The sequence below is a fragment of the Euphorbia lathyris genome, chromosome 3, assembly GCF_963576675.1.
Source record: "Euphorbia lathyris chromosome 3, ddEupLath1.1, whole genome shotgun sequence".
Classification (NCBI taxonomy): domain Eukaryota; kingdom Viridiplantae; phylum Streptophyta; class Magnoliopsida; order Malpighiales; family Euphorbiaceae; genus Euphorbia; species Euphorbia lathyris.
In genome coordinates, this window is record NC_088912.1 from 3215250 (window position 1) to 3229073 (window position 13824).

The following is a 13824-nucleotide window of genomic DNA, read 5'->3' on the forward strand; positions in this document are numbered from 1 at the left end:
AGTATTAAATTGGGAAAAATGTCATTTCATGGTAGACGAAGGAATTGTTTTAGGTCATAAAATTTCTGAAAAAGGTTTAGAAGTGGACAGAGCAAAGACTTCAGTTATAGAAAAATTACCCCCACCAACCACTGTTAAGGGAGTAAGATCATTTTTAGGTCATGCAGGTTTTTACAGACGGTTTATAAAGAACTTTTCTGTAATCTCCAAACCACTTACTAATTTTCTTATGAAGGATTCAACTTTTGATTTTAATAAAGATTGTTTACAAGCTTTCAATACTTTGAAAACGGCTTTAGTCAGTACACCTATAATATCAAAACCCGATTGGAATCTACCTTTCAAAATTATGTGTGATGCGAGTGACTTAGCTGTAGGATGTGTATTAGGTCAAATGAAGGATAAGAAACTTCATGTTATATATTATGCGAGTCACACATTGTCCGGTGCACAACTAAATTACACCACAACTGAAAAAGAAATGTTAGCAGTAGTTTTTGCATGTGATAAGTTTCGATCTTATTTGTTAGGATCTAAAGTTATCATTTATACTGATCATGCAGCTTTACGATATTTATTTGCTAAGAAAGATGCAAAACCACGTCTTATTAGATGGGTTTTACTATTGCAAGAATTTGACATTGAGATTAAAGACAAAAAGGGAGTTGAAAGGCTAATAAGAAGACTGATTACGCGAGAGATTCTTCAAAAATGAACGAGTGGGAAGGTGGGTTCTATGTTGACCAACGGAAAGCAAGTCGGTCGCCGATCATCTATCAAGACTTGAGGATGAAAACGGTCCCATCGGTGAAACATCAGGCATTCGAGATGATTTCCCCGATGAACATCTCATGCAATTACAAAGTGTCATAACTCCATGGTATGCGGATATAGCCAATTACTTAGCTGCACATGTTGTGCCAGATGGATTGACTTACCAGCAAAAGAAGAAATTCTTTTCAGAAGTTAAGAAATATTTTTGGGAAGATCCATTCTTGTTCAAAACATGCGGCGATGGAATATTTAGGAGATGTGTTAGTGAGTTTGAACATGAGTCTATAATGATAGAATGTCATGCTAGCGCTTACGGAGGTCATAATAGCGTAAGCAAAACAGCAGCTAGAATACTTGAATGCGGATTCTTTTGGCCTACTCTGTTTAAAGATGTCCGTTCATTTATTATCCGCTGTGATAAATGTCAAAGAACGGGGAATATAGGAAGGAAAGATGAGATGCCTCTTAAGAACATATTGGAAGTTGAAATCTTCGACGTATGGGGAATTGATTTCATGGGTCCTTTTCCTCTTTCTTTTGGCAAAAATTATATATTAGTAGCCGTAGATTATGTTTCAAAGTGGGTTGAAGCAATTGCAACCCCAACAAATGATTCTAAAGTAGTTGTTAAGTTTTTAAATTCAATATTCTGTCGATTTGGAGTTCCTAGAGTTATGGTAAGCGACGGTGGTACCCACTTCGTAAATAGAGCTTTTGAGTCACTTATGAAAAAATACGGAGTACACCATCGTATCTCTACACCGTACCATCCTCAAACGAATGGTCAAGCAGAAATTTCAAATAGAGAACTCAAATGGATACTTGAGAAAACAGTTTCGTCTTCTAGAAGAGACTGAGCACATAAACTTGACGATGCACTATGGGCATACCGTACTGCATTTAAAACACCTATCGGGATGACACCTTATAGATTAGTCTATGGTAAAGCTTGTCATTTGCCGGTTGAATTAGAACACAAAGCATATTGGGCTATAAAAACCCTTAATTATGATTTGCAGAGCGCAGGGAAAAACCGTTTGTTTGACTTAAACGAGTTAGATGAATTACGCTATTTGTCCTACGAAAATGCGAGCATTTATAAGGAGAAAATTAAAAAGTGGCATGATGCCAAAATCAAAATTAAAACCTTTAATGTTGGAGATAAGGTCTTACTTTTTAATTCTAGATTAAAATTATTTCCATGTAAACTAAAATCTAGATGGGCTGGACCATTTTTGGTTGTTCAAACATTTCATTACGGAACATTGGAGCTAGAAAAGTCTAATGGCGACCGATTTAAGGTCAATGGTAATCGTTGCAAAATTTATTTCGACGGAGCTCATATTCAAGCAATTGAATCCGTGGATAAATTTTATAAAAATTAATTTCTTTGATTTTCATGTTTTTAATTTTATTGTTTCTTTTATTTTTCAGAATTATTATTCTTTTTCTTTCTAATTTATATTGTTTTTTTTATTTATTAATTTTTATTTTTCATTTATTTACTTTAAATTTTTATTTTTATTTTTTTTATATATTTATCATTAAGTACAAATGAGTTTTATTCACATTAAAATTTTAATTTAGTCATGTTTTGAAATTTTCATTAAGTGTTAAGTGTTATTGAGAAATTATATGTGTAGAAATCTCAGTTGAGATTTTCTATGTTCCAGGATTTGGAAATCTCAGTTGAGATTCCGAAAATCTCAGTTGAAAGATTTTCTGTCCTTTACAATTGAAATAACTGTAAGTGATTACAGTCTTCTTTCTTTAAAATTTTCTGTCAGTTAAATCGAAGAGGTATCACTTTGACACCTATTCCTTTCTAACAGACACAACCTTTCACTTATAGTTCTTATATATTCCTGTAGGATCAGACTTCTTCCATTTTACTTCATCTTTCTAAAATTCTTTCTCTAGTTCTCAAATCCTACAGACTTCATTTTTCTTTTCTATCACAGACATGACTAAGTCTTTGAAGAACGTTCAAAAACGCAATTCTTCTCCAAAAGGGAAAATAGATATCTCTGATAGATATTGTGCATGGTTTCCCGTTTATAACCATGATGAGGGGAAACGTTTTCTGCAATTCAGATATGCTCAATTCTTTGGCATGATGTATCTGGACGAGTTTCTGAACGAGGAACTCGGGATAAGCGAAACAATTGATCGCTATCTGACTAATTTTCCGTTCTGGTCCAACATTCCTTTCTGCACCAGAGAGGCAAGTCTTCGTTCAAACGAAGATTACAAGGGCCAATGCACGTCGTCTGTCATCTAGATATGGATATATAGATTTTATGTGTTTCTGTTTGTTGTTTTTAATATATATATGAGTGTTTGTAATTTATGTTTCTATTATGTTTCTATATAGATGTATATATGGTATTGTTTATATATTGATAAAGATAAATAAAAGTGCATTAATTCTTTAGTTTATTTCTTTTATTTAAGGAAAAACCTTTGGTTTTCCTTTAATTTAATGTTTTAGTTTTGTTTATCTTAGTTTCAGGGATTAATGTTCACATTATGGTACTTAATTTTAAGAGGAATTGGTTTAGAAGTGTTAAAATCATCACAAATAGTCCCAATTTTACCCAGATTTTTCAGAATCTCAGTTGAGATTTCGAATTCTCAGTTGAGACAGCGGAGGACAAATTTTTTAGGCAAAATTTCGCCCCTTCCCTACTTGCTGTCGCGACTGAGATTTTGAAAATCTCAGTCGCGACTTGCGACCTGCAGGTGCAGGATTGGGCGAAATTTTGTCATCTTTTCCTATTCCTACTCTATTTACTACCTATTCAACTATCCTAATCAATACCTATTACTTACACCTATTTATATCACCTATTTCACCCAAATTTCATCTCATTCACCCAATTTCACAAACAAAAACATTATGCCTAGACAAAAGACCGTTGCAAACAAAGCCAAGGCCACCGAGATTAATAGATTACGGGTTCAATATGGAGCACCGTTCGATATCACGTCGGAAGCCGAAGGACGCAAATATCGCCGATTCTCTAATGTCCTCGTCGAGTTCGTGGACATGCTTTTTCTTGACACCGACACGGTAAATACTCTTTCTTTTACCGAGCGTATTGATGAATTTCTTACCGTTCTTGGTTGGAAACGATTTGCTAGTATGCGTTTTCCTAGTCTTAAATCGCATATTATTGAGTTTTTGGTTACTCTAACCTATGACAAGAAGAAAGGAGTTATCTCTTTTCGGAGTGATGGAGTTCGTTATGATGTTGGGTATGCGGCCATGAACCGTTGGTTTGGTTTTCCTACTCGAAATTTTTATTCAAAGCCAAAACCTTTTGATTCACACACGGTTTGGAATTCTTTAACCGGTTTAGATGTTTTTAGTCCAAAGAATACATCTAGTAAGCTAATTAAGGATGATTGTGTATTCTTCTTTCACAAGTTTTTATCATTCTCCTTATTTGGTCGGGTTGAAAGTTCAAAAGTGCAAGTTCGTGATTTGGTTATGTTTGATGCTATTTTTACGGGTTTGACCATTGATAGTATTGAAATGATATTTACTAATTTAGTTCGAGCTTCCAAGTCCCGTAATAAGCAAGTGCCTATGGGTAATTTGATTACCGGCATTGTTTTGGGCGCTCGAGGTGAATTAGCGGATTATCAAATTATGCCTCACGTTGGTTTACCTTCATTGGATCTCACGGCACTTCAAAGGGCCAATTTATTGAAGAAGTTGGGACCACCCACCTTTATCTCTTATGCGGATAGCACAAGACGTGTTTTTGCTACCATGAGTAGTGAAGCCTCGGGTTCACAAGGTTTAGGTGCCCAAAATGATGATGAGGAGGATGAAGAGGAATTTGATGAAGAAGAAGCGGAGGAGGAGCATGTTGATGTTAATGCCACCGAGCAAGCAAATGTGGAACCAAATGAAGAAGAACAAGTTGGATGGCAACGTGTTTTGACACAAATGAACGAGCATAACCGTCACATGAATTTACGGTTAGATGAAGTCGTTGCCAATAATGCCGAAATGAGTTCAAGGATCACTACGTTGAGTCGTGAGCACAAGTCTACTCGTCGCCGGATGCTCTCTTTCTTCCGACACCAAGGAGTTGAGACTACGCCTTCTCCACCACCATCACCTTGATAGGTTTTATCGTTTCTCTCTTTAACTCATTTTCGTTATTATTATTCTTATGTTTTATTCGGTTTGGTACAATATTTTTAATTATGTTTGGTACAATTCTATTTATTATTAATGTTTGAATGTTATGGTACTAAATTTTTCATTTCTAATTCGTATGCTTTATTTCGTACTATTTTCGTGTTTTATCGCTTTTTGCACCAATGAGGACATGGTCCAAATTAAGTGTGGGAGGAGGTATTTCATATAAGTACGAATGAATGTCACGAATAAGAATGAATGCTATTTATTTAAAGTATAAATGCATGTTGTTATTCAATTTTAAGTAAAATATAATATGCAACATTTTTCAAAAACAAATGCAACATTTTTGCTTATAAAGTGCAACACTTTTCAAAAATAATAGAAATTTTTCATAAACATATATTTATGATTTCATATGTTAAGCATATTTTAAGGTTATCATTATTGATAGAAATAATATTTCTATACGGGCTATATTTTTACAAATATTTTTACAAATCTCCGATACGATTTTATCAAAAACGTCTCGAGTAAATGTATACAAGTAAAATTTCTTTAGTTTCAAATCTCTATTTTATATCATGAATTCATGATAAATATAAATCTTATTTTCAATTTTCAATTAGGTTTATAGGCATAAATCAAACTAACAACTTTAGCTTTTTAGCTCGATATTATTTTTCGTCTTACATTAAAAACCAATTGAAGTTTTTAAGGAAACTTTAGCCATAATACATGTTGAATTTCAAGTCAATATATGATGAATGTTCTATTTTTCTTTCCCAATTTTATTTTCATATTAATTAAATCAAGTAGTCGTATTCTTAACTTTTGGCCACGATTGAGACCAACCTTATCACAATCGAGGTATGAAAGGGAAGAACATTAATGCGACCACCCTTATCACGGTCGAGGTATGAAAGGAACGTTAAAAAAAAAATTATTATTAAACGTGTTTAAAGTTTTAAGTAACGATTGCGTCCACCCATGGCATGGTCGGTACCTCTTAAACGAACACGAAAGCAAAAAAAATGCGTATAAAGTTACGATCGAGACCACCCTTATCTTGGGCGTAACTAAGCAAATATATTAAACCTAAGTCCTTAAATCTATATTTTTAATAGTTTAGGTTTGGGAAAGGAAATTTTGTGCTTAGAAATGCCTTGAGACGAAAGATTCAAAAACATGCGTGCTTACACCGTCCTGAATACTTCAATATAAAAATTGAGATACAAGACGAGTGATATATCTCTTTTCTACTAGCTAGTTTGATACTTTGCGTATAAATTTACCATGAAAAGTTTATCTTTTCGGTTTAACTAATTCAAAAAGAAATATATGGGTATATATTCTATTTATAAAGAGATTGATTAAAGAATAAATTCAGTGAAATTTTGCTCGGGACTAGCAAAAGCTTAAGTGTGGGAGTTTGTTAAGCCCAAAATATACCTAAAATATCCTATATAAATACGTTAAATTTACATTGAAATCGTGTTAATTATATTCATTTGGAATACTTTTACGTCTTTATTTACTTCTTTGATGCAAGGTACCTAAATATTTGGTAAAATCTAAATAGGAGTGAAAACGGAGCTAAAATGGAGGAAAAACCTAAAAAACGTACCGAGAATGCATAACAGTCAGAAGAACGCTCGAGGAGGACGAAAAACAGTCGAACGCCAGGGAGGAAAACTCTCTATCGCGACTGAGATTCTTAAAATCTCAGTCGCGACTTACGGAGCCCAGACCGGGGGAAATCAAGTCTCAAAGCTCGCCCCTATACCCCCTGTCGCGACTGAGATTTTCAGAATCTCAGTCGCGACAGCGAACCTTCCTGCACACTAAACACATGTTTAAAACGGAAAAACGCGTCTGTTCGTTCGGATAAAAGCAACCCTTCACCAGCAGACATGACCCATCATTTACAACCCTTCAACAACTATAAATAAATGATTCATTTCAGAATTAAAAGGTTGGTTAAGTTGGGAAAAAGTTAGAGAAATTAGAGAAGAGAGTTGTTATGTTGAGTTTCTGATTCAGAAAAGAATCAGAAAGTTAGAGTTCATTTCTGTAAGCAATCGTGTTGTACACGAATTGTATTTAGATTAGTTACAAACACAGTATTAGTTTAGCTTTCATTCTGATAGTGGACGAGACCAGTCTCTATTCCAAAGATCCAGCGAGAAGAATTGACGGCTGAAGCGCAGATGGTTTGACGAGCCTACGAAGTTTGAGAGAAAGATTGACGACCCGGATCTCAAAGTCTTCGTTACCATGCTATCCAAGTTTCTACTTCTCTGTTAACTTGTGAAAATTCATATTTCATTAATGATATACCTTTTTTATTCAACACATTCTTACTGTTTGTTATTTTGATATCGTTCTGATAAAATGATTTTCGAAATGATAAATTGGTGTTTTTATTAAAACGTTCTATTCCATCTTATTCATATAAGAACTTTGTTGAACACTTAATAAATTTAGTTTTTATGGATGACATGATCGCTGATCGCGGCTTATCGGAAGTAAAATACTAGTTTGATTAAGGTAGGAATCGTCTCTACGCTAGAGGGATTTCTATAGTTCAAAGCCATTTAATTGAGTAAATTACTATATTGTTACATGTCCATAATCTCACAAAGTTAAAGTTGTTTACTTTGCTTTATGAAAATAAGATCTATTTTATTCCAATTACGGAAGTATCTGTTTTGTAATCAAAATTCCAAAACGGAATTGTTCTCTAAACTCGATATAATCTTTCTATCTAATCCTAATTTACCAAAACCTATTCAATTAAATAAACGTATTTCTTTTATTAAACCTAAACACGTGATTAAACCGAATTAAATAAAGTTTTAGTTAAAAAGCGTTCCCTATGGGTTCGATATCTTTTATTACTACAAGCGTATACCGTGCACTTGCGGAAATCGCTCAACACAGCAGTACCTGCAGACCCCCTCTTCTCTATGAGCCCAAAAGAGGTTTGGCTAGTCTTATGACTACTCTTAAGTTTCTTCATATTCATCTTATTAACCCCTATGGTTTTACCATTTTTAACTTCAGTACTGGGTATAGAAAAACTAACCTCTTTATTTAACTCTGAAGCTTGAGTATCATGATCCTTAGGACAAACCTAGGAGACTTCTTTGGATTCAAAAAGAGGGTTGACAGTCTCCACATTATTCTCAGCAGGATCAACAGGTTCCAAGTCTGGCATTTCTAATTCTGGTTGATCATCAGCAGGAACAGGGTCCTGATCTTCATCCACAGGAAGGACCCCAAAATTTGGAGCCAGAACATACCTCCAATGGGATGTTGGGGGCCACAGCTTTACTAGAACTAGCCGACTCTTTACTACCATTATCAACCTGGGGCAGGATTTGAACATTATTAATGTCAGGGGGACGATTATGGACAACAGGAGCCCGTGTCCTTCTTCTACCAGAGCGCTTACCCACCATCCATGGTCCGAAACTCCTCCCATCCCCTTGGATGCCCTCCTCCCTAGCTTTGACATCTTCAACAACATCTTCCTTGACCATCCTCTTCTTAGGACAACCCTCATAAGTATGTCCATAAATCCCACATTCATAGCTGATAAGTGTCCAATTCAACATTCAAATGTCCACTTTAGTGCTAGGTTATTTAATTAATTTAGTGTTATTTCTGATATTATTGCTTGTTTTGGTATGATTTGTCTCCACAGGACTCAAATGATTAAAAGGAGCAGAATTGGACTTAATTTGAAGAAACTTTGGACTTGAAACGAAATTGGAGTTAGTCTTGCCCAAGATGAGCTGAATCAAAGAGTTGAAACAAACTGGAGTTAGTCTTGCCCAAGACTAAGACCTCCGAACTGATGACATTTAGATTGATCAGGACTCTTTCCTACTCAAAGAAGAAGGCAGAAAATAAGGGATATGAGAAGATTAGAAAAGATTTGTGATGGAAAAAGAGATTCTTTTGTTAGCTAATTTAGAGGGATATATCGTATTTTACAGAAACATGAGTTTTGAGATTAGATTATCTCTCTTTCTCTCTCTTTTATTAGACTTCACGTACATTTTCTATCGATCGTTCTTCAGACTGAAAAACTCAGAAACATTTATTTTGTTCTTTATGGCTATTCATAGCTAAACTCCTTTATTTTGGTTAAGGGATAATTCAAAGGCAGGAATCTTCAAGTATTGTGAGATCGTTTCTCTTCTAGTATTTTCTCTTTATTCATATCATTTGTTTATTCACTGTGTTTAGGGATTTTATCTCAATTGTTAGTTTACTTTTGAATGATGCGGCCGATTGTTCATTTGATAAAACTGGCATATAGCTGTCTGATTAAACTAGATAATCAACAAGTCATTATTTAGTTAAATCTGAGTTAGTAGCAATTGATGCTATAAAGTTGAAATCTAGATTGTATTTGGGGATAATCAGATTGACAAACCGAGAACTCTCCATGTGACATTAATACATCTATTTTCGACTTTATCACATCAAGTGAATGAGTAATTAAGTTTCTGAATCGATATCGCTGAGAATCGGTTGGCTTAGATTAGGTTCCTCTAATTCATAACGCTGTTAACGGGTTGAATCTTAGCCGCTGAGGTAAGGTTATTCGTTAATTAGGAGTTAACTACAGTCTTACTTGGTTAATTCATTATTTAGGAAGAATACACCAAACTAGTCTGATATGCAATTTAGAAGAAACATCATTTCTGTCAATGATCAAGACTAACTAAATTCCTTGCCTGAGAATCCCTTAGCTGAAATTCTAATTAATCATTTTATTCAATTTCAACTCAACTTCATTACTTTTGTTAATTTAGCAATCATCTATTCCAATCCCCCCTTTTTACTTTTTATTTATTTGCTTGGTTATATTTACAATTAGATCAGTATTAGTCCTTTGGGTACGACCTTTGCTTACCCTTGTGCAAGCCTGAGGGTTGTGAAGTTATATTTTATTTTTGGTGGATTCGACAACCGTCAAAATTTTGGCGCCGTTGCCGGGGACTAATCTAACTTGATTTAATTCTATATATGACCAGGTCTGAAAACTCGAAGCAACTTCTTTTTGAATCAGAAATTGAATTGCTAGCAAGAAGACTTTGTAAAGAAGTGAGGTTGCAGAAATTACAAGGTGCTGAAACTTCCAGTTCTAGTGAAGAAGAGGAAATTTCCAGCGAGGAAAGTGAATCATCCGAAGTAGAAACGATGGCGGAACGAACATTGAGGCAACTTCATGCACCTCAAGCTGATCAGCAACCCTTGTGTGTCACATATCCAAACCTAGATGCGGCATTCGAACTTAAGTCAGGGCTGATCCATTACTTGCCTAAATTCCATGGGATGGAAAGTGAAAACCCGCACAATCATCTGAAAGAATTTCATGTTGTCTGTTCAGGTATGAGCCCACAAGGAATTACTAAGGAACAAGTGAAATTGAGAGCTTTTCCTTTTTCTTTGCAGGATGCAGCTAAGGACTGGTTTCTCAACCTACCCTCCGGATTGATCACGACATAGGTCGGTATGACTCAAGCATTCATGGAGAAATATTTTCCAGCCTCACGTGCAGCGATGATCCGTAGAGAGATCAGCGATATCAAGCAGAAGGATGTTGAAACACTCCATGATTATTAGGAAAGGTTTAAAAGACTATGTGCGAGCTGCCCCCAACACGGGATAACTGAACATTCTCTTGTTCAATATTTCTATAAAGGAATGTTAAGCATGGAAAGGAGGATGGTGGATGCTGCAAGTGGGGGGAGCCTCATTGACAAAACACCAGCTGCAGCTAAAGAGCTAATTAGGAGTATGGCAGCCGCATCCCAACAGTTTGGGAAAAAACAAGAGCCTCCACGAAAAGCATACGAGGTAAGCACCTCATCCATTGAGGAGAAACTTAATGCACTGACATCTCTTGTTCAAAATCTGGTTGTAGGAACAGCAGTTCAAGCTAAGGCGTGTGAGATTTGCACAGTTATTGGACATGCCACAGATGAATGTCCCACATTGCACGAAGGTACACCGGAACAGATCAATGCCGTCCTCGGATATCAGGGACATCCCCCAAGGAAGTATGATCCATACTTGAATACATATAATCCTGGACTGCGGGATCATCCGTACCTCAGCTACAAGCCGCAAAGTAATGTGGTTCAACCAAACATTCCCCAGCAGTACCAAAGACCCCAACAATATAGACCAATTCAAACGGATCCAAGTTCAGGTATGGCATCTAGTTCCAATGATCATTCGGTTATAACTAACTTGCTGAAAGTCCAGGAAGAGCAAAGCAAGGTCAATGCCAATGTTCAAGCGAACTTCCAAAACTTGGAAAAACAGATGAGCCAGATAGCAACCACGCTGAGTGCAATACAGTCCCAAGGGAAGTTACCTTCACAAACCGAAACAAACCCGAGAGAAAATGTAAGTGCAATCACGCTGCGCAGCGGAAAAGATATAGCCTTGCCCAAGACTAAATCTGTTCCTGAATCTAAACAAGCTGTGTCGGGAGAGTCCACGAGTAGAGAGGAGGTAATAGAAAAAGAAAAGGAAGATTCAGTAGGTAAATCATTTGGAGAGAAAACCATGAATCAACACACACCTTTGGTGATTAGACCACCCTTCCCTGATCGTCTAGCCAAGACTAGGAAGGAAAAAGAAGAAAAAGATATCTTTAAGACATTTCGCAAGGTCGAGGTAAATATTCCTTTACTTGACGCTATTAAACAAATACCTCGATATGCAAAATTTCTCAAAGAATTGTGTGCCAATAAAACAAAAAAATTTGGGTATGAAAAGATAACAGTGGGTGAGAATGTGTCTGCTGTCCTGAAAGGGAAAATGCCCCAAAAATGTAAGGACAGAGGCATGTTCGCTATTTCCTGCCAAATCGGAAATACTAGCATTAAAAGAGCCATGTGTGATCTAGGGGCATCCATCAATGTCATGCCTAAATCAATATACTCTTCTTTAAATGCTGGTCCTTTAGAGGAGATAGGAGTAATAGTCCAACTCGCTAACCGATCTATTGTATACCCTGAAGGGTTGTTGGAAGATGTTTTAGTGCAGGTCAATGGGCTAATTTTTCCAGCCGATTTTTATGTGCTCGACATGGATGATGAGGATCACTCCTCAAAGTCCTCAGAAATCTTATTGGGTAGACCGTTCCTGACAACAGCACGAACAAAAATATATGTTCACAAAGAAACACTGACCATGGAGTTGAGTTTTGTTCCATTCAACATTTAGCAATTTATCATTATTTATTATAATTATTATTATTTATATATAATTTTTTTTATTATTGTTTAATATATATATATATATATATATATAATTTATTATTATTATTTATTAGGCTTAATATATCATTTAACTCCTGAACTTGTCCAAAAAGCTTGATTGACCCTCTGAACTTGCATAAAATGTTCAGTTAGCCCCCTAAACTTGCATAAAATGTAATCAATTGATCACTCACTTGCAAAAAAGTAAGTTAAATTGGGAAAATATATTACACGCGTCTTTAAAAAAATAAAACAATCAAGATCGGGGTACTGCGATTGTAATATTAGAGAATACAAAATTTATAGTTGAGCAAGTAATAACTTCATTTTTACTCTATTCTTGAATTATGTAATAACATTCTAAGACACGTGGAATACATCTTCCGCGTTTAACTTGATTTTTTGCAACCGAGTGATCAATTGATTACATTTTATGCAAGTTCAGGGGGCTAACTGAATATTTTATGTAAGTTCAGAAGGTTATCGAGACACTTTGAAAGTTCAGAGGGTCAATCAAGCTTTTTGGACAAGTTTAGGAGGAAAATTAATGATGTATTAAGCCTATTTATTATAATTATAATTATTAATATATAATTTTTTGAATATTTTATCCAATTCGTACAAAAGACAATATATATTTTTTTTATTTTTTTCACATCTCAATATATGTTTGTGATTTGTTACTGATTAAATGACGCACGTGTAAAGTGTACATGCCAAGATTCATTAGTGAGAAGACATTTTGATAAATTATTTCTCAAATTTACCCAATTTATCAACGTTAGGGGTAAAATTACTTTTGGCTTCCAACGTTAGGGGCAAAATTGAACAATTTTAGACGTTAGGGGTAAAATTTCTCCTGATACAAAACGTTAGGGGATTTTTTTGCATCTTAACCCTTAATTGTAATAAAAAGTTAAGAGTGTATTCATATGAAAATTTATATTTAATTTCATAGGCTTTAAATTGTATATAAATTTGTATTTATATGTAATTTGTATTTTTAATTTAAATTAGATTCATTTTTATTTAATTTCATAGGTTTTTATCGTGCCAAGCTTTTATTAGATATTTTCTTATTGATTACTATAATTAAATTAAAGAATAAAGATATTCTTATCATGATAAGAATAATTTTAGGGTTAACTTCAAATAAATGACACGTGGTTTTTGGTATTTGTGATTTTTTTTGTTATAAACAAAATTATGTAGTTTGTAAAATTTTCATTTTTTTATTGATTTTGCCAAATTTGACTTATAACAATCTCAAAATGAAAAATTTCAAGAATTAATTTAACAAGTCATAGTCGAAAAATGTGTTTTGCCGGAAAAACCCACAGTGTGGGAAGAGAGATGTTGAGGGTAATAGAGGAGAGATTAAAGAGAGATGGGAGAGATGGTAAGTTTGATTTTTATTTTTTATTTTGAGGTTTTGTTTTTGATAATTAGATAATAGAAGAGTTAATTTATAAAATAAATAAATATAAAAATAGAAATAACTCTTTACCATTTAACTTTCACTGACATTTTGATTTTTTTTTAACATCAGTTTGGACTGTGTTTACTAACGGAATCAACCTCATAATACTTGGCTTGCAACTT